The following is a 12,432-nucleotide window of genomic DNA, read 5'->3' on the forward strand; positions in this document are numbered from 1 at the left end:
GTTTGGAGATCCTCACCTCTGGCTCAAGGTTAGGCACTTTCCTGAGGGCTTGACAAACTTGTAACAATTTTATTAATAACCTGTGTAACTTACCCAGTGAGATAGCTTGTCGGCTCTGGGAGAGGGGAGGAAGGGAAGAAGGAAAGAAAATCATGTAAAGATGGAAAAACATTTAAAAAAATAAATAAACAACTGTGTAACTTCTGGCTCCCACTGCTTGAAAGTCATATAATATTGTTGCTGCTGTGATTGCAGGATAATAGTAAACGCTTGTGCTATTTCCCTAAGAGATGTTACATTTCACGGTAGGGTTCTCTAGCACCCTTCTCGCTTGGGGTGCTCTAGTCTCTGCCATTGGCTCAAGCGCCCACCAATTGTGTTCTCCCCATTTTAGGTGTTCCCAGAACCAGAGCTCTATTTGATTGGCTTAGCTTTTACAAAGGAATATTTCCTTCAAAGGTATATCAAGAAAAAAACACATGAACATGCACCATCCCCTAATACCAGTGAGGCTTATTCCCCCTGCATCCATTCAGTCTCTGGAGAATAGCAGGAGATGAAATGTACAGCTTCACTCAGTTGCTATATAGCAGAATACCACCAAGTTCTTAGCCCAAAGGGGAAGGGAAGGGAATAATCCTTTAAACAGCTCCTACAATGTGCCCGGCATGGTACTAAGCACCACAAACATTATCTCATCTGGTAGACAAGATTTGATAGATAATCATCTCCTGGTTCCATATAATCACCTTCCCCCCACTCCAATTTACAAAATACAAGTAGCCAAGATACCTTCTCCATCTACCCCACGGGCTTTGTCTCCCAGCACCCCGGCTTCTGTGGCCTTTCCTGCTGCTTGCACCAGAACTGCAAAGGACCACTGAAACAGAGAGAGCACACTTTTAGGGCAGAGAGCAGAAAGAGAGAAGGGGAAGGCATCTGCTAAAGCCCAGTTACATTTAGAGTAATGAGCTCCCGAAAGAGCAAGGAAAGGAACCTGTTTGGATTCCCGTCAGTTCTCCTTAGGCTAAAAAGCAGAAGCCCTTTGTAGCCTGAGTCCTTTTGCTTTAAGTGCCAGGCCCTTAAGAGAGTGTGGGGATATGGGAGGAATCCACTCTGCCCTTTTCCTGTTGGTGCTAATTACAATAAAATGACTCTCCATAGCACTGCCAGAAATCACTTTCTAGAGAAGAGGTATGCAACCACACATGCACACACATGCACAAAACATGAAGCACATTCACCTGCATCCCATACATATCATCATTTAGGTAGACAACATAAAGGAACTTTGAACTCAGCCACAAAAGTAGCAAGGAAATTCGAAATTTGATAGTTTAGCAAGATACAATTTTAGCATCAGTAATACTTTCCTGGATTCCCTTTACCTAAATACCCAAATACCTAAATAGAAAGGAATGAAATTCTCTATTGTTCATGGGATTTGCATTCTCTCCCAGCTGGGGTCCCTCATGCTACCTCTCAGTGACTGGCTATGTCCATATTTAGTTATAGAACTGAGTTCTATTGATTCAACTGCATTGTTATTTCTAAAAAGCCATGCAAAACCTGTTTACACAAATAGGACTCCCTTGGCCTGGAGATGGAGAGGTCCTGGGTTCAAATTTGCCTTAAGATACTTCCTAGCTATGTAATCCCCTGTTTCTCAGTTCTTGGCACAATTCCGTCTTGGAACAAATACTCTGCATTGATGCTAAGACAGAAGGCAAGGGTTTATAAAAGCTGATTCCCTTAAAACTAGGAAGGCTTTTTTTTTTTTGAGACTTTCTCTCCTCCCCTAGGCAATTGGGGATGATAAACATTAGCAATACAAAAGCATTCTGTCCCAGTGAGGGCAGAGCCTAACTGCAGAGTATTCTAAGGAAGAGAAAGTCTCTTTCTGCATCTGAAAAGCTCAGTCCCTCTAAGGCTGCTAAAAGGATAAACCGAGGACAGTTGAGATAACCCAGGATAACTTGGAGAAAGTTTAAATGATCAAATTTGTAGATTCCTTAAAACTGAAGGGACTAAAAAATGTAGTGGCTATTATCTTCAAAGTAGAGACACAGGGTGTGTTCTCTTCATTCTTTTCTTGCTGACTGTTTATAAGCAGTTTACTTTCTAATCTCTGAGCAGTTGGAGATTCCTCATATTTGGTTGTTGTCCAATTGTTTTTTAATCCTGCCCCCATTTGGGGCTTTCTTGTCAAAGACACTGGAGCCCTTTACTATTTCCTTTTCCAGCTCATTTTACAGATAAGGAAACTGAGACAAACAGGGATAAGTGACTTGCCCAAGGCCACACAACTAGTAAATATCTGAGGCCATATTTGAACTCAGGGTAGATGAGTCTTCCTTACTCAGGGCCAGCACTTGGATAGAGTTAGATAAACTGCGCCACCTAGTTGCCTAATTCTCCAGCAGCATCACCGAAAGCACCACCAGCTTCCTTGGCATTGCCCACCCGCCTCTTCAAGGAGTTCATTGTGTTCCTCTCCTATAAGACAAAATGCTCTCTGCTGACCCTGGCTCAGGCCAGGTCTCTTGCAGCCCACTTTCAATACTGAAATAAAATGAGCCTCTCCTGGACAATTCAATAGTTAACAACAGGAAATTATTTAGTCTTAGCAAGAGAAGGACACAAAGAAAGGATAAGCATTGGAGAACCTCCTGAGCTGATTCACGGAGCAAAAGTTTCATTTAGGTCCAGTAGCCGAGTATCTGGGAGCCCGGACTGAGAACAGTCGTAGCCATCATTCCCCTGGTTTCCCAAAGCCAATCAAGTCTGAAGGAAGGTCTTTATACTGTTGAGAAAAAACAAAACAAAACCAGCTTAACCTTTGGGGGGCTGGGGGCAGGATATAGCTGTCATCATTCCATATATACATGTTTCTCACCAATAGGATCTTTGTCTTTGAGGTCAGAGACTTTTTTTCTTTGTCTTTGTAGCCCCAGTGCCTAGCACAGTGCCTGGCACATAGTAGATGCATAAGAAGTGCCTTTTATTTTTATTTATTTTTTAAATTTTTATTCATTTATTTATTTTTTAGAAGAATAGAATGATTGTTCTTGTTCCTTTTGTGAGTTTAATAAAGAATTGTACAATGACTTTATCAGTTTCTCAAAGGAGAAGCTACTAGGCATTTCCCCATTTAATTGCATCTACCTTCTTTCAGTCAATAAGCATTTAATAAAGTCTTACTATAATAATAATGATAACAATGCTAATAACAATAATAGCTAGCATTTATATAGTGCCTACTATGTGCCAAACACTGGGCTTAGCTCTTTATGAATATTATCCCATTTGTTTCTCACAGGCACCCTAGGAGATAGACACTATCATTATCCCCATTTTACAGCTGAGGAAACGGAGGCAAACTGAAGTTGTGAATTGCCTAAAGGTACACAGCCCTTATGTGTCTGGGGCCACATTTGAACTCAGATCTTCCTGAGTTTAGACCCAATACTCTCTCCACTTCATCACTGACATGTGTTAGGTTCTCTGCTAGATGTGAGGCTACAAATATAGGAGCAAGACAACCTTTGCCTTTAAGGGGCTTGCATGCTACAGAATGGAAATTGTGTACATACAGGAAAGTAAATGTAAGACACATACAAAATTAATAACAAGTGATTGGCAGAATAAGCGGGAATCAGAAAAAGCTTCTCTAAGGAGACACTTAAAAGGAGACAGCTCCCAGGCTGAAGGTGAGGAGGAGGAGGAGGAGGAAGCATTCCAGGCTCCATGGGAGAGGCTATGCTAAGATGTGAGATAGGAGATAGGATGGGATATACTAGAAACAGCAAGTACACGAGTCAGACTGAAACACCATGCACTTAGAAAAGTGATGTGAAATCCATCTGGAAAGATAACGTGGAGTCAGGGCTCAAACTGCGCTGCAAAGGAGTTTTCTATTTTCTCCTAGTAACCACCATTGATTGTTTTTCAGTCATTTTTCAGTTACATTTGACACTTCATGACCCCCTTCAGGTTTTTTTGTGGCAAAGATACTGGAGTGGTTTACCATTTCCTTTTCTAGTTCATTTGAAAAGTGAGGAAACTGAGGCAAACAGGGTTAAGTGAATTGCCCAGGGTCACATAGCTAGTATGAGCTTTAGGTTGGATTTGAACTCAGGGAGATGAATCTTCTTGACTCTAGGCTCAGTACTATCCATTGCACCACCTAGCTATCATAGGTATCCACTGAAGATTTCATGGAATAGAGAAAACCATATCTATGCTTTAGGAATATCAGTTTGGAGTTGGGCACATTAGCACATTTATAATGCCTGCTACTGGGGGAGATTGGGGTTAGCGAACTGCTTCAGATCAGGAGTTCTGGGCTACAAGAGTGATAAGGCTGATTAGGTTGTCCTCACTAAATCTGGCACGTGTTGAATTTCTAGAAGTGTGTGGCCTGCTGGACTTCCTAAGGAGTAATAAAATGACCCACATAGGAAATAGAACATATTAATTAGCAATGGAATCAGGCCTGTAAATGGTCACTGTACTCAAACCTAAGAAACATAAAGAAAAGCAATCTTAAAAAAAGAAAGAAATATTAAGTTGGCAACTGTATGTAAGTGTAGGATGGATTAGAGGCATGAGAAGTTAGATGCAGAGAAACCAATTAGGAGACGATTGCAAATCAAGGTGAGAAGTGATGAGTGACTGAATTACATTATAGTATGAGGGATAGAAGGTAATGATGCAAAACAGAATCAATAAGTTTATTATCTAATTGAATATGATGGAGGAAGTGGGTTCAGGGTGAGGGAAGAACAGAGGATGATTCCTATGCTGTGTACCCAGGTAATTGGGAGAATTGTGGTTTCCTTAACAAAAATAGGGAATTTAAAAGGATGGTTGGATTTGGGGATGAAAGAATATGGGTTCACATTGGGCTGTGTTGGGTTTGAGATACTTTGAGGACATCTAGGTAGAGAATGTCCATCAAGTGGTTGGAGATATGGTATGAAATGAAGATTGGATATGTAGATTTGGGCATTGTCTACATAGAGATGATAACTGAATCCATGGTAGCTAATAAAATCACCAATAAAGAATAGAGAAAAAAAGAGAAGAAAGTGCTGTATACAATCCTAGAGTGTACTCACAAAAAGATGCTGGGATATGGATGATGATCTAAGAAAGGAAAGTGAGAATAATTAGATAGGAATGGAACCAAGAGAGAATGTACTCTCAAAGACCAGTAAGAAGAGAATAAATGTCTAGGAGGAAGAGACGGTCAAGTGTCAAAAGCCTCAGAGAGATCCAGAAGAATGAGAAGTGAAAACAATTAGTAAGAAAGAATTGTAGGAAGCAGATTCAGCTAAATGGAAGTGACAGGGGGCAGATGGCAAGAGAAATGAGAGTTGAGAAAATTGAAGCAATAAATGCAGGAAGGTTTTTCTGGGAATTTGACTATGACAAATTAAGAGGACAGACACACAATGATACCTTGGGGGTAGGTCCAAGTGTAAGCTTTTTTTGTTGTTGTTTGCTTCTTAAAGATGAGGGAGATCTAGACATTTTTATAGGCAATAGGAACGGAAGCTGTGGATATTGAGACTGATGATTGTATAAATGGAGGAGATTATCAAAAGGACAAATTTCTCAAGGAGACTATAGTAGAAAAGATATAGAATACAGACCATGATATTGACCCTGGAAAAGAGAAAGCAACCCCACTCCCCCTAACCCTATCCTTTGAGCCTGGAACAAATGGGAAGAGTGGAGGATGAGGATAACCTTTCATAGTTTCTTACTTTTTAAATCCCAGAAATGTTCATTCTCGCTCTCATTCCTTCCTCACCATCTCCCTGAAGTCCCTACCCTAAGCCACAGGGGAACTCAACCAATGTTTTGGAGCTAGAATCTTTCACTACCAGTGCTTGGAAGTTTGGGAAATGAGAAGAAGTAGTCTTGATCTCCCTGATTTTTTGAATTATATAGAAGAAGATATGTCCCTGGCATGCCAAATTTCAACAGTGATTTTTTCCCCCTGCAGAACCATTGTTATATATGTGTGTGGTGTCTATAGAAAACAAATATGAGAAGAATAAAAGTCTTAGGGGGTTGATATTATGTTCCAGTTGAGATTGGATAACAAATTTGTAGTGGATCCAGGTTTTTGTAGTTGTGTGCCTCCAGAATTTTTCTGGAACATGTAGAGAGGACAGATTGTGGAAGTAATCCAAGGTTAGAATTTAGAAAGAGATGAGCCAAGATAGGACAATGAGGCAAAGGATTCCCTAACTGTGAGGATCCCATATGTTTCTGTGCTAGAGCCTCTTTTTTTTTTCTCTACTTTATTTCACTTGGTGATCTCATCCACTCCATGGACTCAATCATCATCTCTATACTAAAGATTCTCAATCTACTTCTTAAACTCTAACTTATCTACTTCCCTCTAATCTTAGAGGATAACTGTCAGTAGCTGTCTATCAAACATCTCAAATGTATTTTGTAGATATCTTTAAGGGATCAAAATGCTATGGAAAGGAGTTTTCTATTTTAAGTAGCTATAGGCACCCACCGTTGCTGTCATTTTTCAAACATGGCTAACTCTTCATAACCCCATTCAGATTTTTGTGGCAAAGATACTGGAGTCCAGGATATGTTCCAAACAACTTATCTTTCTGCCAAAACTCTCCTCTTTCAAACTTCCTGATGGTACCACTATGGTCCCAGTAACCCGAGCTCAGACTTCTGAGTCATCCTTGATTCTTCATTCTCTCTCACCATACCACATCCAATTTATTGTCAAGCCTTGTTGATTTTACCTTTGTAAAATCTTTCATATGTCCTCTTCTCAGATATTGCCACCACCACCCTTGTAGGAGCCTTCATCACCTCACACTTAGACTATTGCAGTAGTCTGACTGTTGGCTTGTCTCTCTACCTCAAGTCTCTCTCTATTCTAGTCCATCTCCCACTCAAAATGATCTTCTTTAAGTGAGATCTGACCCTCACCCCACCCCACCCCCACTCAATAAACTCCATTGGCTCTCTAGGATCAAACAGAAACTCCCCTGTTTGGCTTGTAAAGTCATTCATAATCTAGCCCCCTATGTTTCCAATCTTCTTATACCTTAAATTAGGGGTGTATTGGAGCCAAGTTAATGGAGTCATTTGTTAAATTTTCATTGTGAGCATTTACTCTCTGGAAATCAGCAACTGCTATAAATCATTCCAGGCATTTTCACTGGCTGTACCCCAAGCCTGAAATACTTTGCTTCTTTATCTCTGCCTCCTGGTTTCCCTGGTTTCCTCCAAATCCTAGCTAAAATGTTGCTTTTTACAGAAGCCTCTCCCAATCTCCTTTAATTCTGGAGCCTTCCCTCCGTTCATTATTTCCAATTTATGTTCTCCATACTTTCTTTGAACTTCATTGTATGATTGATATCTCTGATTAGAATGTGAGCTCCTTGAAAGCTAGGACGATTTCCCCCCTTTCTTTATATCTCGAGTGCTTATTGCAGTGCCTGGCTCAGAGTAGGCACTTAACAAACTTTTTTAAAAAACATTTATCTTCCATTTTAGAATCAATACTGGTTATTGGTTCAAAGGCTAGACAATGGGGGGAGGGGGAGGTTAAGTGAACTGCCCAGCATCACACAGCTAGGAAATGTGTGAAGCCACATTTGAACCCAGGACCTCCCAGCTCTAATTCTGGCTCTCAATCCACCAAGCCACCTAACTGCAAATTTTTTTGGCCAACAGTCTGACTGACAGAATAGATGAACTACAGATTCCTTTAGGATTCCCCAGTCTTATTGTAGGTAGTAAATCCTTTGCTGTGCATCTGTACTCCTTCAAACATGGAACAAAGCCTAAGGGGCAACTACAAAGGAAGGTAGGTTTTGCCTGCTCCCAGAACTCCTTCAAAGACAAATGGCACAGAGATGAATAGACTTCCTTGTGCTCAGTCTATCACCAGTGTTTCTCCTCCACACCTTGAGGAGTGCTCCCTTGCCCAGGATAGCTCTGGCACAGACATCGTCTGCCTGGGTGTGTGCACTGCCAGCTGTTTTGTACCACACCCAGACAGCAAAAATGGACAACTAACTGGGGCCAAGACTGAACAGGAAGTGGAGAGCAGCTTGGATTGTCTTTAGAAAAGCCAATCGTTCTTTTAAATTATCCCAACATTCTTGGAAACAAAAGCCTGTCTTTTAAACAACAGTGTTCTTCTAGTGTTGCTGTATGGCTACAAGTCATGAAATATGTAGTTTCTAAAGAAATCAAAGCCTTGCCAAAAGACAATTGTGGAGTAAATGATGGCTATGAGGAGGATGCAATATGGGAATGGGGAATGAAAAAAAGAAGCAATGTAAAGGATAGCACTGAGTTTACTCTTGAGGCCCACAGGTCCAGGGAACTGCTCACTCTCTGTTCTTTACCCAGGTAGATGGTTTGAACCAAGTTCAGTCCTGAAAATTTTTGGCTTCTAATGAGAGAGGGTTAAGGCTCCCATTCTTCAGAGAAACTTATTAAAGCCCAACCCCTGGTGCCCCAGGGATGATTTTACTTATAGGTTATGACTTCATGACTAAGTTTTCCCCAGAAATTAGGTAGTAAAAATAAATTCAATGTAAGATTCTCCTTTAATAATATGTTCTAGAATTCTGAAAGGAATTAAATAAAACTTATTGGTCTACAGTCTCTAGACTCCATTTTCTTCCTTGAAAATTGGGCTAATTTGCCTTTCTACAGCCCTGTATTACCTCTCCCATTTTCTCAAAAGTGATTCAGGATTCACACCTGCCATTTTTTTCATACTTTAAAATAAAACATGTAATAATATATGTATATATATATATATATATATATAAAGTACTTTCTAAATTTCTAGAGGTATAGTGAATACAATACCTTTGGGAACTGATTGGATACATGGAACAAGGGAAAGTGACAAACTCAGTTGTGACTTCAAAGATGTGAAGTTGAGACTGGAAGGATGATAGCATCCTCAATAGAATTATGAAGAAGAAGGGGCTTGGGAGAAAAATTGATTAGGATAGAGTAGGATGAACTCCATTTTGGACATATTAATTGTGAAATCCCCAGTAGACAGTTGTTGATATAAGAGTAGAACTCAGGTGAGATATTAGCAATGAATATATGGATCTGTAAATCTTCTATACAAGATGATAATTAAAACCATGGGAACTAATGAATTTATCAAGTGAAAGAATTCAAAGGGAGAAGAGGGCCAAGTAAAGAAGATTAAGGAGTAGTCCAACAGGTAGGAGGAGAACTGAGATGGGGAGAGGGAGGAAAGGAGAAAAGGAGAGAGAGAGAGAGAGAGAGAGAGAGAGAGAGAGAGAGAGAGAGAGAGAGAGAGAGAGAGAGAGAGAGAGAGAGCATAAGAGACACATGCAGAGAGAAAATATAATGAAAATCCAGAGAGGAAAGTGTATTCAGAAGAAGTTAAGGAATAGCATCACATGTTGCAGAGAGATAAGAAGGATCAGAACTGAGAAAGAATATTAGATTTGGCAATTAAGAGACCATTGAACACTGCACACAAATAAAGACAGAGATAAATAACTGGAGAAACATTAATTGCTCAGGAGTAAGCCAAGTCCATATAATAAAAGTAAAAATTCTACCTGTTATTTTACTTATTCAGTGCCAAGCCAGTCAAGCTACCCAATAATTATTTTGTAGATCTTGAAAAAACAAAAACTAAATTCATCTAAAAGAACAAAAGGTCAAGAATGTCAAGGGAATCAATGAAAAAATATGAAGTAAAGCAGTATAGTAGCATATTCCAAACTATATTACAAAATGGTAATCATCAAAGCAATCTAGTACTAGCTAAGAATAGAGCAGTGGATCAATGGAATATATTAGTAGAAAATGACCATAATAATCTAGTATGGGATAAACCTAAAGTTTTAAACATTTGTGATTAGAATTCCCCATTTGATAAAAATTGCTGAGAAAACTAGAAAGCAGTTTGGAAGAAATTGGGCATAAATTAACATCTCATACCATATACAAAGATAAGGTACAAATGAATAAATGATATAGACATGAAGGGTGATATCTTAAGTAAATTAAGGGAGCATGGAGAAATATAACCATCAGACCTATGGATAAGGGATAATGAAACAAGAGATAGAGAGGATTATGGGGAGCAAAATGGATAATTTTGATTGCACAAAACTAACAAGCTTTATCACAAATGAAATAAATGTGCCCCAAATTAGAAGGAAAACAGCAATGGGGAGGGGAGGAGGGGAGGAGGGAAGTTACATTACTTCTCTGATGAAGGCTTCATTTATCAAATATATAGGGAACTGGATCAAATTTTATAAAAATAAGAGTCATTCCTCAGTAGATAAATGATCAAAGGATATAAATAGGCAGTTTTCAGACAAAGAAATAAAAACTATCAATAGTACCATGAGAAATGCTCTAAGTAACTATTGATTAGAAAAATGTAAGTTAAAAAATAAAAACTTTGACATACCACCTTAAATCTGTCAGATTGGCTAACATGACCGGGAAAAAGAAAATGACAAATACTAGAGGGAATGTGAAAGAACTAGGACACTGACCAAATGGAGAAAGCATTGCAAAATCTCATGAAAGAAATTAATTCCTTAAAAATTAGAATTGGGCAAGACAGTCAATGACACCATTTGACATCAAGAAACAACCAAACAAATTAAAAAGAATGAAAAAAATGGAAGAAACTTTCTATACTATTCACATATTGATCACATCTGCTCCCATTAAATCAATTTTGATATTAATGCTGATGATTCTAAGATCTATTTGTTCAACTATTACCTCTTTCTTGACATCTCATCTCTCATCTTGAATTTTCTAATGGACATTTTGAACCAAGTGTCCTGTAAACCTCTTAAAACTCCAAATGAACAATAATAATATACTCCTTACCCTCAAAATACTCCTTCCAATTTCCCTATTACTATTGAGAGTATCACCATCTTCCCAGTCACTCAGGCTAGCACCCTAGTTATTATTCTCAACTCCTCTTTCTCTTTTATCTCTAAAATCCAGTGAATGGTTAATTCCCATTATTTCTTATTTCATGATATCTTACAGACACATCTATCTATCTATCTATCTATCTATCTATCTATCTATCTATCTATCTATCTATCTATCTATCATCTATCTATCTATCCAACCTCTTCTCTTCTCTGACACTGGTACCATCCTGGTATAGATCCTTATCATTTTACACTTAGACTATTGCAGAAGTCTAGGTTGGTTTCCTTGCCTTAATTCTCTTCCTGGTCTGACCCAACCTCCACTCAGCTGTCAATATGATGTCCCTAAAACATAGGTCTGACTATGTCATACACCATCCCCACTCGATAACCTCTAGTGATTTCCAATGATCTCCAGAATCAAATATAAACTTATGTTTGACTTAAAAAGCCCTTTAGAATCTGGTCCCTTCATGTCCTTTCAGTCTTGTCACACCCTACTCTTCACCAGGTACTCTGTGATGCAGGGACACTGCTATTTCTCACAGTTGACATTCCATCTCTTGAATTGGAACATTTTTGCTGGTTGACTATTCCCCATACTTGGAACTCTCTGTCTTCTCATGTCTGCTTTCTGGCTTCCCTTAGTTTTCAGATAAAGCCTCAAATTCTACAAGATGTCTTTTTTGGTGCTTATTAATCTTAGTGCCTTCCCTCTGAGATGATCCTCAATTTATTCTGTATCTATCTCATTTGCACAGCTGTTCACATGTTGCTTTGCTCATTAGATTGTGAGCTCCTTGAGAGTAGGGACTGTTTTTTTTTTTTTGTTTTGTTTTGTTTTTGTCTTTGTATTCTCAGCATTTAGCATTGTGCCTGGCGCATAGTAAGTGCTTAATAAATAACTTTTGACTGATTAACCTAATAAATTGAATTGTAATAAGATTAGGGAAGAGAAGGAAGAAAATGGAAAATGAAAATAAACATGGAGAGTAGGGAATAGAGAAAAAGCTTGGTTCAAAAGCTTGGGTTCTGTGAAAGTGCAGTGGCTTTCACAGTGAGTCCAGGGATTCCTGCTTCCCTCCAGAAGGTAAGGAATGGAGTATTTAGTGTATTGTAATCAGGAAAGGACAATTGATCTGTGGGGCACAAAAACAGCTATTATTTTGATGTTAGCCTCTCTTCATCTCTGCCACCTCCTATAGCCAGTCTAAATAAAGCAACTGTCTCAAGTTTTGGGGCTGGTGGCTCTAAAATAGTTTTACATTATGGAACTGACCATATTATTGGGAAAGAGAGATTCCTGTGTATGATATTTCTGGGTAACTGGGAAGACTGGTTGTCTACAGAATTTATCCAGTGTATTTGTGATCTCTTTGGTTGTATGTGTTCTGGGCAGTGCCTTGTAAACTACATTGTTTTCCAAGATGCTTAAATTCTTATGGCCAAGCCAATA

At 38.9% G+C, this 12,432-nt stretch overlaps 1 long non-coding RNA gene across 1 annotated transcript in view; it reads right to left on the reverse strand.

Moving 5' to 3' along the window:
* Positions 1–237: 237 nt before the first annotated feature.
* LOC103101051 (uncharacterized) overlaps positions 238–12,432 on the reverse strand; it is a 42,928-nt gene continuing 30,733 nt past the window's right edge. The window contains exons 2-3 of the long non-coding RNA XR_472641.2: positions 2,667–2,803; positions 238–880 (exon numbers count right to left, since the gene is read on the reverse strand). This is a non-coding gene — a long non-coding RNA (uncharacterized LOC103101051). The remainder of the gene's footprint in view (positions 881–2,666; positions 2,804–12,432) is intronic.

This window comes from Monodelphis domestica, chromosome 5, assembly GCF_027887165.1.
Source record: "Monodelphis domestica isolate mMonDom1 chromosome 5, mMonDom1.pri, whole genome shotgun sequence".
In the NCBI taxonomy this organism is placed as follows: Eukaryota; Metazoa; Chordata; class Mammalia; order Didelphimorphia; family Didelphidae; genus Monodelphis; species Monodelphis domestica.